Source organism: Ischnura elegans (assembly GCF_921293095.1).
Source record: "Ischnura elegans chromosome 13 unlocalized genomic scaffold, ioIscEleg1.1 SUPER_13_unloc_1, whole genome shotgun sequence".
Lineage (NCBI taxonomy): Eukaryota > Metazoa > Arthropoda > Insecta > Odonata > Coenagrionidae > Ischnura > Ischnura elegans.
In genome coordinates this window covers 15287558-15300255 of record NW_025791657.1, presented here as the reverse complement: position 1 = coordinate 15300255, position 12698 = coordinate 15287558, and the positions used below count along the sequence as shown (strand labels likewise).

Genomic DNA, 12698 nt, shown 5'->3' with positions numbered 1-12698 from the left:
AGCACAACAAAAATTTTTGCGAGAGAAGATCATTAAAAAATAAACATGTACCTAAAAAAAGTAAGTAAAAATTACTCCCCAATCCAATTGGAACTTTGAGTAAACAAAAAAGAAAATATGGATGGGTGACTGATTCAGGTGCTTCATCCCTCACAAACTGTTACAATAAGGCCACCTTAAGACGAGACGACTACTTGCCACCATCTGCCATTCACCGCAAGGCACCGTGATACCTACTCGCCACTATACGTGATCGCCACTGAAAGTGGCCTCAATATAGCATTGCATGTACACTAGGGCGGATCGCAAAAATCGATTTTTTTCAGATCAATCTGGCCCAATGAAAAAAAGTTGTGGGACCGATCAAAAATAAGTTCGCAGCTCCTTTCCTGCGTTCGCAGATCTGAAAATATTTCATCACTTCTCTATAGGTTGGTAACATCGATTTGTTTAACGCCAACGAGGCTCCAAATAAGGGACAAGTCGTCTCACTACGCACCGTTTTTTACCTTCTACCATCTTCCGATTTATATTATCAAAGATAAACGCCCTCCTAGCAGCACGCGCGAGATGAATTTTGCTGCATTCGAGGCATGGGAGGGGGAGAAGCGAGCGGGGAGGGGACGGGATCGGCTAGAAGCTCTTGTATCCGCGACGCTGCGCGGGCGTTGTAATATTTTCTTCGCGGGCGCGGACTCAAATTAGGCATTTTGTGGCTAAACGGTGGCAGATACGTCAAAATGCACGAAATTTTGGACTAGAAGGGAAGTAACTCGGCAAAATCTATAGGAAATGACCATAAAATTTTATATTTTTCGAATTTTGACCTTCCCCCCTAAATCGCATTTGAGCGAGGGTCAGGGGTTCACGTAGAGGTCTCAAATTTTTCAGGCCTTATTTTTGATCGGTCCCACAACTTTTTTTCATTGGGCCAGATGGATTTGAAAAAAATCGATTTTTGCGATCCGCCCTAATGTACACGCCATGTGCACCAATGCTATATTGAGGCCACTACTGTGTGAAATATAAGCACACATACGCATGCATTTCATGACGTAAATGTCGCAGCGCCTGCCCAGATTGAAACAGGCACCACCTCATAATACGACTCATTTGAAGGCATCCATGGAGACATATGATTATTTGAAACCACGGCACCATGCTGCGGACGGTAGTTGGCAAAAAGTCGTCCAATCTGAAAGTGGCATAAGCCTCATCTATTTACAGCTATTTGTAGCCCGTGAGAGCAATCACCCACTACATCCGCAGTGAATTCAGGGGGCACTGTCAAATTCTCAATCAGTTCTCTAGTGACAGTAAAAGTTGGCTAAATAAGTGCATAAACCTTTTAACCTCTGCTGAACAGAAGCAAAAACGTGTATTTCACACTGTTTATAGCACAGCACCAGCCAGATTGAAATGGGCACTGTCAAGACCACATCGTGATTTGACTTATTTGAAGGCGTCCATAGAAACATGATTATTTGAAATCACCTCGCTATGCCGTGGACAGTACCTGGTGAAAAGTTGCCCCATTTGAAAGCGTGCAAAGCCTCATCTACATACAGCTATTTGTAGCCCGTGAGAGCAATCATCCACAACATCCACTGTGGATTCATGGGCCACTGTCAAATTCTCAATCAGCTCTCTTGTAACAGTTAAAATTGGCCAAATAAAAGCATTAACATGAACATACTCAATAATAATTAACTTCAATTCCTCCATGCATGGAGTTATTTGTTTGCAACCATTAATAGTACTCACCAGATGTCTCTGTAGTAGACTGCTGGACCATAGTCAAGCTCTCAATTGGGTCCCCATCCTCGCCTAAAGTAGGCTGGAAATAATAATCAAAATAAGAATAATGTGTGAACTCTGGACATTATTGTAAGGATTGACTTAAACTTATTTATAAACTACATTGCATCAAAATTTGGAATTCCTCATGAATATTTTCCTTGCAAAATAAAAACATTTTCAACATATCAGAGAATTAAATATTATTCAATTTCTTTCAGCATGCAAGCGGTCTTTGATTTATGTTCTGCCTGCATTGTAATATTATCTTTATTAGATAGCTCAGCAATGGATGTAATTTAGTTCATGTGATACCGTATAATAATTAAGGTTTCTTTGGCAATGAAAGAACCGAAGTAACGTAATTGAAACTAGGCAATCATGCGAAAAAATGGGATTAAATCTGATGCTGCTATATAGCAGAAAGAGATTTCTAAAGTAGGCTGGAAGTAATAATCAAAATAATAATAATGTGAACAGGGATTTCAGGATTTTTTGAAAAGATTAACTATAACTAATTTATAAATCACATTGGAATAAAAATTGGAATTCCTCTGAAATGTTTCCTTTGCGAAATAAAAATGTTTTCAACACTACCAGAGGGTTTAACAATTTCCTTTTTATTTCAACTTGGAAGCAGTCCTTGAATTGTGTTATGCCTGCATTGCATTATGATATTTATTAAATAGCTTTGCCATTGATGCATTTTCTTTCCTACGATAGCATGTAAGATTTAAGGTTTCCTTGGCAGTGGTTTCAACTCCGCATTCTTGTAGTGTTTCTTACCAAATTAAGAAAACCCAAGAAAAATTAAGAATCATTACATATCATTGAATCAATATTTTTAAAATGCATGAGGAGTTTACATACGAGAATACAGCATATATCAATTAAATTTTTAGAACGAAGTTCAGCAATACCCACAGAAGCTCAAGGAACTTATATTTTTACCAACCTACTACCTAAGTACTATCTATCTACCACCCAAGTCGTAATTCCCTGACTGGAAAAACTAATGGCATAATTTTTAAACGAGGCAATCTTTTCGAAAAGTGACACAACACAGTCAACAAAGTAAACCTCTGAGCACACAAAACAACGCCTCACCTTTTTCGCCCAGGAAAAAACTGTCCAAGAATCCCACCGACGCGACGTTTAATGAATGCGCACGGAACTTCATTCATTATGGCCAGCGCGGGCCACATGAGCTCATCTTTATGGCTACGAGGGATTAAGGTCCCCGGCCAGCCCGAGAACGTTCTGAATGGGTGAAAATAATGGCGCTGGAGTTTGTCACACATACTGTCTCGTCTTTAGTACATCATTCATGCAGGTAGATATTTCGAAATTTCGGTCGCTATTTTTTGATCGCCAGCTCCATTAAAAAAATAATAAGTGAATCGTCGATATTCAATTTATGGATGTATTAATGCCTCAGATTTACTCCATCATTATCCACTTTTATAAATGTTATTTGAAATAGCTCTAACGGACTCACGGTAGGGAGGTATATATTTCGAAATTCCGGTCGCTTTTTTTATCGCGATATCCATGGAAAAATATAACGAGTACATCAATTATGGATTCCTAAATTTATGCCACAGATTTAATCCATTTTTAGTCACCCTTATTAACGCTTTAGCTGTAATTGACTCATGGGCAACTCTTCAAATTCATGAATGGTGACGAAGTTCAAATTTATCCTGAAAGATTTAAGATAGAGATTAAGAGTAGCACTTAAGAAAAAAAATATCCTTAATTCAAATATCAGGCGTCCAAAGCGTGTTCATAAATTATTGTATTTGTAGTCGCTTTGAGCTAACTTGATCGTTTCAATCGTAAAGAGGAAGAGGAAGAGGAAGAGGATCGCTTTGATGAATTTTCGGCTTCTCTGCTATTGCTGCTTCATGCGAGGATCTGAAGAAGTTGCCATATCGTAGTAAATGTATTTAAAGGTTTTTGTGAAACTTGGTACGACAATGTTCTCGTAAATTTTAAGAGTTTTTCATTACCACTTTTTTCCGTGTATTACTTCATTTTTACCCCTACACTAAGAGTCATTTACCCATTTTAAAAATTTATTTGACCAGGTCATACGTCCCGCGTTATTAAATCCTTCTTATTATTTTGGTGGAATCTCCACAATTTTCATGTTTATGTAATGCCTCATTATCGATTGTAACCGTAGTTTTCACGTACTTCTACTCCTTTGACTTGGATCTGCAGTCTGTGAAGGACTCATTGCCGACTTTAACCTTACCTTCCCACAGAGATCAATCGAGCAATAAGTCTTCGCCTTTTCCCTTCTGCTAATGCTTCATTATCTCCAGACTTCCATCTCTAGAGACGTGACCCCTTCGGCATACTTTCTCCACCAATCGTGTGCCAAGTCTGTGCATTAACTTGATTGCGCCTACCCATCTGGTTGCCGACTTAAGATGGCGGAGGAGTTTATCTCGAATGCTCGCAAGTTACCGATGACAAGTTTGAGATAACCATGCGATTATTTAGAAATAATTAATATTTTTCATTATGGTGTGAAGCCTTTTGGGTGAAGTAACGATTGTCGTGCAATTGGTTAGTATTCGAAAGTATATTGGAAAGGATTACTTTTTATATCTGACTGTGGAACTATGTACACCTATATGATTCATGGAATTTGCTGCTACCTTCATATTTGTAACATTTGTGGCTGTAACGACGTCATGTTATCGTAACAATCCAAATAGTCGTTTCCTAAGCGTGTTTTGATTAATCTGGATCGCCGGGAGATATAAACACCGATTTTCCAAAAAAAACTTATTTTCGTCTCCTTTCAAAATTTGTATTTAACTGTAGCAAACAGATAAATACAAACGTGTAACTTAACAAAATGCTAACTTAACATCTGTACTTTTCTAGCACCATTTTCAGGTGGTACGAGGTAATAATTTTTCCGGTCACTTTACGAATTTTTATCGAGTGATAATTTGTAATAATATTTTGGTGCAAAGATGTTTAATATGTATTTATCGGACCCTGATTTTGTATCAAGCACGGTACATGTATCGGGTTCAATACATTTATCGGATCTGATGTTTATCGGGCTTGATTTTAGTTATCAATATCGCCAATTATCGATATTAAAAACTTCATATGCTATTGAATTTTCAATAACGCCCAGGTCTGCATTGATATGTTTCCACCATGGGTCCCGATAATGTGATGCTACCGGTCGCTTACGTTAAAGAAGAAACCAATTATCTCAGAATTTTACCTTTAGCCTAGATACCGCTGTTTGGACTGATCCATTTTTTTTACTACTTCATTAACTCTCTCACTAAGGAAAGGCTTTGGCTGCTCAATTTTTTGATGGATATCAAGTAATTTAAATTTAATTTGAAATTAGATATTTATCCGGAGGAAACTTGGGAGCTGAATTATAAGGAGGAACGGTACTCGTTTGTGGAGAAGAAAGATGATGCTATCACCGTAAAAGCTCTGGAGACGACAGAAAAAAGAAACAAAAAATTTGTCATTGTACTGTATCCAAGTGTATTTAGGATGAATAACGTTTGAGTTTAAGTTCAGGAGCTTATGCAAATTATGTATCTGAGCCAAGTATCCTCAAAGGAATTTAGGTCAAATGAAAACAAAAAAAATACTCTTCGTATTCTGTCTGAGACATACCCCGCAGGGAATAAGAGGATAATTGAATTTGCGTAAAGGATACATCTTATTTGGATTAATATGATGCGAGGATGAATATCATGATTTTAATTTTAAACTGCAGAAGCAATTATGCTAACGTGCTCCATTTCACTTCTTTTGTGGACAGAAATGCATTAAGCGGCTACTGCAAAGATTTTGGAACGGCTGTAAGTGAGCCTTAGCCTCAATACGTAGAATTTATATACTATCCAAGTTGTCATAGTAAGAATCACATATTTTTTATAGATTAACTTGTAAAATCAAGATGCGCGCTTCATTCGAGCCTTTTGTAAACTCGTATATTTTTATAGGCATTACTTATTTATTACGGACTCAAGATGTAACTCCAAATGCTATTTTCGTGCCAATGTTTACCGGGCCCTAATTGCAGTTTAATCAAACGGATCGTTTAAACTCTGATGCTGGGAATTTCCTCAGTGGTTTTGTGACACACTATAAATGACCCGACGTCCCACAAACAAACGTTTGCCACAGATTTCCCTAGAATTTGTATATTTTTATGGTTAGTGTTTGGTGTAGGAAGATAGAAATAGTTGTACTTAAAGATTTTTTCAAGATAGTTACAGAAATTAGCAATAAATATCGGATTGAAGAAGTCGAGATGAGTTGAGAATCGGTGTGAAATGGAGGGATATGTATTTTTACAATCATGCCGAACTGTTAATTTCACAACATGAACTTGCAGACTTTACTTAAAGCATACATTCCGGGGGCATTGGTCAGTAAATTGAACTTACATTTGTTACTTTCCCCCATAAAAATGCAATTTCCTCACATTTGTACTTTTTTCCAATTGCAATATATCGGTCGAGGTTATTCCCAACACGCCTGGATGGACTTATGCTAGTTCAGTGTGCGGTAATAGGTGTTTGCTTCCAGTCAGACCATTGCATGCTGCGTGGCACCTTACTGTGGAGTACCCGAGCATCCTTCACTACCAGAGAAGTTAACTAACCTTATGAATGAAACACTATATTTCAGGTCTTAGCGTAGCTTCACCGTCCTATTTACTGTTATCGTACCGTCTAAGTTACTGTTAATTCTCCAGCTCTTGAATTTATCCATCGCATGGAGGACAGTGGAAACGAGACTCCAGGGTGGGCTCGCAAGGTTACACTCCTGGGGTAGGGAATGTAAGCGCGAGCTTTTCTCCTCTGTACCCACCAGAAGGGGAAGGACGGGAAGGAACAAGGAAGAAGGCGCCGCCGCGATAGGAGCCCGACGACGCACAGTGGTCCGAAATCGGGAAAAGCCGGACAAAATTCCAAAATAGCGTTTTTTGAGGTAGAAACTTGAATATAACTTTGACATATATGCTCAAAAATGATTGGTGATCATGAAACAATGGGCCGGATGAATAAAAGTTGAGCAAATGCTCATGAGCATAAGCTTGGAGCATGAGCATTTGCTTTGAGCAAAAGGTAAGAGCATAAGAATTTGCTCCATTTGGTATGAATAAGCTCTACCTTATACTCCGGAGCAAATGCTTCAGTTTAAATACCTTTTGCTCAACATTTTGCACACGGCGCGCTCGCTACCGACCGACTTCCCCTGCTTTGCTACAACTGCCTCGTCTACAAACGGCACTTCAGCATGCATTTAACAACTCATTTCTGCATTTTATACTCAACGAGTCGATTGGGCGCTTGAATTCATCAAGCGGGTAAATAGGGGGGGGGGAACATAGTTGTGTCACATGTTTCCGAGTCATGATCCCATAAGTGGTTCAAAAAGCGAAAGAAACACCCCAAATATCGTTTAAATGAGTGAAATATGCGGGCAATACGCTCATTCACTGTCAACAATACTTAAGACCATCTTAGTAACCACGGTGAGTATATATACTCGATATACTCAAAATTATCCAAGTGAGGTTTACATTCACATGCTAAAATTTAGTTACTTTAAAATTATGGGAACCCATGCCCCAGAGGCCCATAGTGCTGAGGGCCTTCATTTGATTTTTTGGGGCAGAAAAAGCACTGTACTTACAAAAAGTGGGAGAGTAGAGTCCTTCTTGAACGAATTTTTGCATGTTTCGACCATTTTTTAAGTGTTTAAAATATATCGTTTGTGGTAGTGCCATACAACCCTAGGGCACCAACCTGCACCACTGAGATATGGCCGGCACCACTTTCTAGAGACATCCCCCCCACCCTTCGGCAAAGTCTTTGCTTCTGCTAGCAAGATTTACATTCAAGTGGCAAAGAATCAAACATGGTGTTCCTCTTGTGCCATTATTAATATTGGTAAAGCCTACACTGTCACTTTTAACCCTTCAACACCATCGTACATGCTGTGTACCAATTCCTTTTACCTTATTTAGTAGTAGTACTTACCATACGGTCGTGCACTGTTCCAGATGTTTTGTTGCAAAGTGCCCTTAATGCATAAAATATTATAAGTATGTGATGCAATTGTGCATGTGAATTACAAAGGAAATGGCTCCCAGGGCTCACCAGAAGATACTCAAGAAGGAAGAAACGAGGCAGTCAACTAATAGATAAAGATTGATGTAAAGAGAGAGTTACTTCCTGTGCATTAGGCCGGCCCTTATTTTTCAGAATTGCGAAAAGTTATGTTTTCCTAGTCTCAAAATGATCCAAATGAAGTGTATATTCACATGTTAAAATTTGGTTACTTTAAAATAACAGCAACCCGTACCCCAAGGGCCCTAAGTACTGAGGACCCTCAATTGAGTTTTTTAGAGCAGAAAAATTGCTATCCCGATGTAAAACGTAAAAGTAAAGCCCGATTTTCTGTTTGCTTTGACCTATCTCTAAGCGTTTAAGATATATCATCCGTCATAATGCAATCCACCCCCCAGGGCACTATCCCACACCGCAGCGCCGCTGAGGTATGGCCCGCACCACTTTCATCCTTTAATTAAATTATGTAAACTTCATGCATACCTCAGTTGCATCATTCTCCTCGGGAGATGGCTCTTTCTTGGCCGTAACTAGCAAACAGTCGAGGTCTATCACAAATGCTCCTGTGCCTTCAGCATCCACCTCTTCACCTTGGGATGAAGTTGAAGCCTGTGGCTGCATATGAGTCCACAATCAGCATCATAAATGACAGAAATATAAAAATAACTTTGTGAGTTTGTAAAAAATTAATGATTCCTACTTATGTCATTGATAAACACCTACACACGTTTATATCATTGATAAACACCTACACACCACCGTAAATAATCTCCCATAGTGCTTGAATAATGAAAAAAATCACTCATCTCATCAAGAAAATGTTGGATTAGTAAGAAGTAAGAAATCGCTCACAATGTGTGAATGAATATATATGTATTTGTCTTATGCTAGAATGTATGACTGAGACTTAGGTGTAATTTGAATAGCTTCAAGGTATTGTTGTCATCACTATTCTATACATTATTATACAACAAACCAACTTCTTGGGTTACACAATCTGTTAAAAAGGTTATTTGACATCCCGTCACTCTCGCTGAAGTGGCAGTGGGTAGTGGAGCTCCCTCCTAGCAGCTGATTACATAGCCAATCAGTAATGAGAAGATGTTCAATCCCTGCTGAGTTTATTTCCATTGACCCCTCAAATTTGCTGTCTCATTCGCATTATAGTTGTGAACAGAGTAAGTGCCAATGCTGCTCAGGCAGACTTTTATGTTGCACCCCTCGACACTTGCAAATTACAAGATATTTTATGCAAACATTTTCTAATTAAATTTATCTTTTGTTCCAGCACATGTTATTGATTTTCTTTCAGCACATTAGACTTATCCCATGATTTATCTGGTATTTTGAAATGGCAAAAGTATAAGTTTTCCAATTAATATTATAAAATTGTTTGAACACCCACAAAGTTAGGCTGCAAAGCCAGCTCTGGAGAGTCTAAGGAGCATTGCCTTCCCATTCAGGTTTATGACAACCTTGGTAAGATTAAGAAGCATCCTAATCCAATACCTCATACTTGTTCACCATGAATAATTTTGCTTATTATGTACAATTTCACCAGAGAATCATGTTACAAATGATTGGGTGCATTCAGCTGCACTTTTTCCAGTGATCAGTAAATCAAGATGTCACTCCATGGGAGCATACCAAATGCTACAGCATGACTCTCACTTGCTTTCACCTCTTCATCTCTATTATATACAGCCCTTGGGGTAACTGACTCACTCATGGATACAAATTCCCGACCACTTCCAGACATGCTGGAGAGCTGAAATTTGGCACGCGTGCGGGGAACTCGAAATGATCCGGAGGAAAAATCCGAAAACCGGAAGTTTCCGCCACGTGTCGTCGCTAGGACGACAAAATGGCCGAAATCGCGCTTTTTCCGGGGACCGTCTTTCGGTTTTTATTTTCCTGCGCGCGAACTGTGCGTGCCACACGGATCATTAATGCATTTACTGAAAGCTGATAAACGTGGGCACATAATTACGTAATGTTGTTAATTTGTTTTTAAGAAAATTGCAGCCAAAATGGCGTCCAAATATTCGTTTTTCTATTAAAATTTTATAACTTCCGCTCCCTTCGACTTAATTTAAGGTATAGGATAACGAAAACGATTATTATATATGCCTATAACATCGTCTACGAAATGTAGGTAACAATTTTCTTTCGTCGTCCGTGGTTACTCAGAAAAAAATTAAAATATTCCGAAAATCACCGAAAATTACGATTTCCAAAAGATTAACATAAGATTATGTCGATTTTAACCTGACCGATTTCTTTCAAACTTTGTAGTTACATACACTTATTTATTATCTTTCAGAAAACATGAACGTTTAATAAATGATTCAATGTATTTAACCGTGAAAAAATAAAAATGGCGGGCACTACTCACTTTTTTCGGGGACCTGTTTGGTTTTTATTGTATTACTCTCGAAATATGGATGTCGTAGGGCACACTTCTGTTCGATATGACTGTAAATGAATGTGACCATATAGTATCGTCATCTTTAAACCCCCCGAAACCCCCTAAAAAATTAAAATTTTTACAAAAGTAGCCTTTCCGGGTACTTTTCGTCACAATTCCGCCGCTTTACCAATCCTTACCACTCATCGCTACGGAATTGATGTGGACGATTGATGACCGCTGGCAGTAAAAACCTATAAACCCCCGGTAAACCCTCATAAACCCCCCCAAAAAATAAAATGTTGCATATAAGTCTACTTTTTGGGTACTTTTCGTGACTATTCCACCGCCCCCAACGACTCATCCCCACGGAATTTATGTAAATGGATGGTGACCGCCAGGAGTACACACATTTAAACCCCCGGTATCCCCCTGAAATCCCTCCCAAATGTAAAATGTGTCATTTAGTCTCCTATTTGGCTACTTCTCGCAAACATTACGCCACACTACCCGTCCCCTCTCAGCTCTAGATCCGGAATATTTGGTGAGGACGAGCAACCGTAAACCATACGGGAAAAAATACCAGAAACCCCCGATCACCTCCTGGAACATCGCTGAAAAAAAATAAATGAATTTTAAAGTCGCCTTTCCGAGTCGTTTTCGTCACAATTTAACCGGTGCCCCTACCACTTATTAAACCCCCCGAACACCCCGTGAAACCTCCCAAAACATTTCTAATAAATCGCCTCTCCAGGTAAAAGAATCGTCAGACCACTGTTCCGGACCCCTAGGACTTATCGGTACGGAATTTATGAGAACGATTTGTGACCACTGGTTTAACACAAGTATAAACCCCCGGTATTCCGTTGGAACCCCCGCAAAAAATGAAAAACTTGCCATTAAGTCTTCTTTTATGGGTACTTGTCGCCACTATTACTCCGCATGGCACTACCCTTTACAATCATCGCTACGTGATCACTGTGGACTATTAGTGACCGCATGCATAACACATTAAAACCCCCAAATCCCCCTGGGCACCCCTCTCGGTGGAGAAGAGCATTAATGAGGACTAAGCGGAGCAGCCGCGGGGGGGCTCCTCGACCCCAAGGCGGCGAAGCCGCCCCACAACGAGAAACGGCGAAGCCGTTCCGAGGAGTGACTGGCGTAGGCGAGGGGGAGTTTCAGTAACCCTCGGGCGGCGAAGCCGCCCCGACGTTCAAGCGGCGCAGCCGCTGTAGACTCCACCCATCTCAACTCACACACAACCCCTGGGCGGCGAAGCCGCCCTCCAGCGAGGAACGGCGAAGTCGTTTCGAGGAATGAGTGGGGCGCCTCCCTACCCCCTGGCCGGCGAAGCCCCTAGCTGAGTTGAGATTATTCTAACTTTAAAAGTCTTCGAGCGACCACAAATGTAGACGGCGAAGCCGGAACCGGGGTTTTTAAGGGGCGGAGCCCCTTAACGAGCGCGCGGAGCGTGCGAGTCTCCATATCTATACCTGAAGTGACCACATGAAGATACACATAGGCACACAATAAAATAGCAACTGCTCGGTGCCATCATGTCAGTGCATTCTCTTGCTCAGTAAGCTAAGGTGAGTACACAGCGCTCCCGGAATGCACTCCATTTTGAAGGATTCTTTAATGCCAAACATAGTTCTACTGCATTTGTTTTCATGCCAGATCAAGTGAGGGCACAGGTTGTGTTTTCCTACTATTTTGTTATGAATATTCCACAATGGAACGACTTGGAATCATTGCAAAACTGCATTCAACAAGGCCACAGTGTGCTCACCAAATCATTAGTTGCCAGTGGGTCTAAGACATCACTCAAAATTCCAGCAGTATGGGCAGCGTGCAGCACGGAACCACTGTCTTCACCAAAGTGGTCTTCGTTCCCCTCTTCCTCATGAAACAACTAGATGGAAATAATGGGTATCACTAAATATAAGCAAAAACAACAAATAACCACTTAAAAATGATAATAAAACCTCAACTTTCAACAGAGATCACTTTAGCTGGACAAAAGCGTGTACTCATATGTTTATAGCAACTTCTAGCTTGAAGTTCAACCTTTGCAGTATTTAACTATCCTTCTCATTATTTATCATTTCCTACAGATAAAGAAGTCCATGCCTTTTCTTGTTTCACTCAAACATAGGATACAAGGTTAATACAAAGCATTTCTGAATGAAATTATATTTCGTGATTACAATTCCTAAAGAACATGATGTATATGGTCGTTTTAGCATATTTTTCAAGCACATACAAAATCGTAATTGTTAAATACCTAAGCTATGATTATCTACATATGAAAAATGTGATAAATGATAATGATACAGCATTGTAGCATGAGC

The 12698-nt window shown here is 39.7% G+C and overlaps 1 long non-coding RNA gene across 1 annotated transcript; it reads right to left on the bottom strand.

Moving 5' to 3' along the window:
* Positions 1-1764: 1764 nt before the first annotated feature.
* LOC124172001 lies at positions 1765-12253 on the bottom strand. Its single transcript, XR_006868042.1, has 3 exons — positions 12137-12253; positions 8421-8552; positions 1765-1837 (listed from the first exon to the last, which is right to left on the bottom strand). It is a non-coding gene; the product is annotated as an uncharacterized LOC124172001 (long non-coding RNA).
* Between the last annotated feature and the right edge of the window lie 445 nt (positions 12254-12698).